The sequence below is a fragment of the Octopus sinensis genome, unplaced genomic scaffold (assembly GCF_006345805.1).
Source record: "Octopus sinensis unplaced genomic scaffold, ASM634580v1 Contig00049, whole genome shotgun sequence".
Taxonomy (NCBI): Eukaryota; Metazoa; Mollusca; class Cephalopoda; order Octopoda; family Octopodidae; genus Octopus; species Octopus sinensis.
Genome location: NW_021823604.1, coordinates 5,001 through 10,000, shown reverse-complemented (window position 1 = coordinate 10,000; position 5,000 = coordinate 5,001). Strand labels below are relative to the sequence as shown.

The following is a 5,000-nucleotide window of genomic DNA, read 5'->3' as shown; positions in this document are numbered from 1 at the left end:
AAGATACTGCTGTGCATTTCGCCCGGCGTGCTAACGTTTCTGCCAGCTCGCCTCCTTTGGGTGTCTCTACAGGAAATGTAATTTACACTTTTATATATATTTATATCAAATTTATATGTGTATATATTAATATAATCTATATGTGTATATGTGTAAATACGTGTATATGTGTATATATTTATGTGTATATGCGAATATATTAAATACCATTTATATGTGTATGTGTGTATATTAAACATATCTATATGTGCATATGAGAATATATTAAATACAATTTATGTGTATATGTGTATATAATAAATATAATTTATATATATATATGTGAGTATATATTAAATATAATTTATATGTGCATATGTGTATATATATGTATATGTTTACACCAGTGTATATGTCTATATATTAAATATAATTTATTTGTATATGCGAATATATCAAATATAATTTATATGTGTATATGTGTATATATTAAATATAATTTATATATATGTGTGTATATATTAAATGTAATTCATATGTGCATATGTGTATATATGTGTATATGTTTACACATGTATATATGTCTATATATTAAATATAATTTATTTGTATGTGCGAATATATCAAATATAATTTATATGTGTATATGTGTATATATTAAATATAATTTATACTTGCATATGTGTATATATATTAAATTTGTGATTGTATATATTCAAAATATACAGATATATAATGTACAAGATAAAAATTTACGTTTATAGAGAGTCGTGTGCGCGTTTTTATGCGTATATCATTCATGTACTAATAAAATATTTCACCAAATAAAAATTAACGTTTACAGAACGGTGTGTGTATATACCTGTGAATATTTTAGACGTACAAATAAAATAGTTTATCTATTAACGTTCATACAATCGTGTGTGTATATAATATACTTTCCGTGTGTATATATGTAATCTACACATTAAAGAGTTTGTCTGTTACCGCCTTACACAAACCTGTGTATATGTATTTTTTCTGTGTTTAAATTCGATTCACGCAGAAAATGTTTTGCCAAATAAACATCTAAGTTTACAGAGTGATGTCTTTATATATTTCTCTGTGTGTGTGTGTGTGTGATGTGTGTGTGTGTGATGTGTGTGTATGTGTGTGTGTGTGATGTGTGTGTGTGCGCGCGTGTGTATGTGTGTGTGTGAGTGTGTATTTATCATGCTCATAAATATTTTAACTAGGAGAAAATTAACGTTTACATCGCAATGAACAAAATATATTGTGTGTATATTTAATATACGCATAAATTAGTTTGCCAGCTGATAATTAACACTGGTGTATATTTGTATGTATGTATGTATGTACGTATTTATGTATGTGTATGTGCGGGTGTGAGTGTGTGCATGTGTGTATATACTTATGTATATATATAAATATAAATTAAATATATATATATATATATATATATATATATATATACATGTATATATGTATATATGAATATACGCACACATACACATGTCCACGCATATATTATATATTGCATTTTATTGTATATCGGAAGTACGTCGGACGAAATGCTGCTAAGCACTTAGTCCGACGTACTTTCGATTCCGCCAGCGTTCCGTGTTCACATTGCTCCAAGGCTGATTTTACCTTTCATCCGCCATCGAAAAAAATTTTGATCTTTTTTTTTTTCGATGGCGGCGTGGGTTTCCGCTCCGACATCCGAAACTCGGATTTTATCATGGCTACCGAATAATTGTCACATATTGTATTTACAGGTAAATTCCCCTATTTACATACTCTCGAGGTCTCTTTCATTCTTTTGTTGTCCCTACCATTTCTATCAATATATATACTATATATATATACTATATATTATATATATATATATATATATTAGATATATATATATATATATAATATATATATATATATAATATATATGTATATATATATTATAATTTAGGGTATCTAAGAGATACGTCCACGCTGGAAATGGCCTAAATTATAATTTTAAATAATTATTACCTTTCAAATGTGTTTTTATCCCATGCTGGCCACCTGATAAGATCGGTATTTAAATATCGATCTTATCCTTATATATATATAATAATATATATATATCGTCTTTGTTTTTCTGTTAATTTGAATTATATATTTTTATTATGTATGTATGTATGTATGTATGTATGTATGTATGTATGTATGTATGTATATGTGTATAAATATGTATATATATATAACTAGTGTTTACCAGGTGGGAATTAACGATCATACAACGCTGTATCTCTCCATAATTATCAGCTGAATGAATTAGTAAGAGTGAACGGTCGAGTGATTGCTTAAGTAGTGAACATTAAAGAAAACCCGTATCACTCGCACGCAAGCCTTTTGCAATAGCAACGAGATTGTCTATGACAACAGGGTCGGAGCGCCTGCACGAAGTATCAAGCAAAGGGTGTGTGAGGGAGCTAGAAAGAGCAGCTAAATTTGCCTGAATGATATTATCAGCCGACCGGTTGAGAAATTTCATAAACTATTCCTAAGTTCTATAATGTTTGTCTACAAGTACTATTACTACTACGACTACTATAAGTACTAGCAATAACAATAATAATAATAATAATAATAATAATGATAATAATGTCTTTATTGCCCACAAGGGACTAAACAGACAGGTGACAAACAAGGACAGACAAACGGATTAAGTCGATTATATCGACCCCAGTGCATAACCGGTACTTATTTAATCGACTGGTACTTATTTCATCCCGAAAGGATGAAAGGCAAAGTCGACCTCGGCGGAATTTGAACTCAGAACGTAGTGGCAGACGAAATACCTATTTCTTTACTACCCACAAGGGGCTAAACACAGGGGGACAAACAAGGACAGACAAACGGATTAAGTCGATTATATCGACACCAGTGTGTAACTGGCACTTATTTAATCGACCCCGAAAGGATGAAAGGCAAAGTCGACCTGGGCGGAATTTGAACTCAGAACGTAACGGCTGGCAAAATACCTATTTTTTTACTACTCACAAGAGGCTAAACAGAGGGAGGACTGACAAACGGATTAAGTCGAGTATATCGACACCAGTGCGTAACTGGTACTTATTTAATCGACCCCGAAAGGATGAAAGGCAAAGTCGACCTCGGCGGAATTTGAACTCAGAACGTAACGGCTGGCAAAATACCTATTTTTTTACTACTCACAAGAGGCTAAATAGAGGGAGGACTGACAAACGGATTAAGTCGATTATATCGACACCAGTGCGTAACTGGTACTTATTTAATCGACCCCGAAAGGATGAAAGGCAAAGTCGACCTCGGCGGAATTTGAACTCAGAACGTAACGGCTGGCAAAATACCTATTTTTTTACTACTCACAAGAGGCTAAACAGAGGGAGGACTGACAAACGGATTAAGTCGATTATATCGACACCAGTGCGTAACTGTACTTATTAATCGACCCGAAAGGATGAAAGGCAAAGTCGACCTCGGCGGAATTTGAACTCAGAACGTAGCGGCAGAACGAAATACCGAAAAGCATTTCGCCCGGCGTGCTAACGTTTCTGCCAGCTCACCACCTGAATAATGATAATAATAATTATAATAATAATAATTATTATTATTATTATAATGATGATGATGATGATGATGGCAAATAAGTGAATGTATAAGTATAAAAAACAAAAGGAAAAAAAAAATCGTTGTGGGTGATCATGGTAGGAATGTATCTGTCATGGATTTGTTTGGTCAGTCAGCGTTGACCAACAGCGTCTCTACTACAACAACGACAACAACAACAAGATAATACATATATGAAAGTCGATGTGATCGATCAGGTAGTATAAATATACACAAATAATTTTGTAAAGCAAATAGCTCACCTGATTAAATATAGATTGATAGCCGATGTAGAATACACACCAACTGGATATATATATAAATATATATGATAATATGTGTGTATATACGTGTGTGTGTGTCTGTGTTAGTGTTGATGTGTGTATGTATATACATACATATATATATATATATAAATATTTATATAATTAGTGTTGTGATTAGTTCTGCGTGGATGTGTCCAGGTGGAGGTGTGTACAAATATTAGCTTGGACAGGTCAGTCTTTCGAGTTGTCTTCTTTCACGGACATTTGCTCGGCCGATGGCAGCCATTTCTCCATCTAAATAGGAAGAGCGAGAGTTTATTAGTTTACGGTAAGGTAAAACACACACACACACACACAGACAGCTTATACACACACACACACACAGAGCTTATGCACACACACATACACAGCTTATACATACACACTACACAAACACAGCTTATACACACACATTACACAAATACACACACTACACGAACACACACACTCTACACGAATGCACACACACGCACACACTCATACATTATACACACATTACACACACACATTGCACACATATTACACACACATTACACATACGTTACACACACATTACCCAAATGACACATACACACGACACATGCACATTACACACACACACATTTGCACATTACACACACACTCGCACTTTACATACACATACATTAAACACACACACACATTGCGTACACATTACATACATTACAAGCACATTACACGCACACACATGCACATTACACACACACATGCACATTATACACACACACACCACATTACACACACACATGCACATTATACACACACACACGCACATTACACACACACATATTGCATACATTACACAAACACGTACGTTCAGGGTGGCCTTATCCGTCAGGGCTACCATTTATATGGCCCCGTAATCGCAGGCCTGAGCAAAAATTTTCTTGTGATGTGATTTTCCCTTTTCCACAAAGGGCCGCTGGTCCCCTAGAACTAGACCCTAGAATCGCCACAGACGTTGCTGTCAGAACGCTAAGTGCCGGGTATATATAAACGAAACAGTTCTGCCAATTTAGCCCGTTGCCTCTGAACTGGTACCTTTTTTTTTTTTTTTTTTCTTAGAAT

At 33.7% G+C, this 5,000-nt stretch overlaps 1 long non-coding RNA gene across 1 annotated transcript in view; it reads right to left on the bottom strand.

The window, feature by feature from the left end:
• The window catches only part of LOC118768640, an 11,724-nt gene that overhangs the window by 3,188 nt on the left and 3,536 nt on the right, over nucleotides 1–5,000 (bottom strand). Inside the window, exon 2 of the long non-coding RNA XR_005004427.1 lies at nucleotides 3,873–4,169. This is a non-coding gene — a long non-coding RNA (uncharacterized LOC118768640). The remainder of the gene's footprint in view (nucleotides 1–3,872; nucleotides 4,170–5,000) is intronic.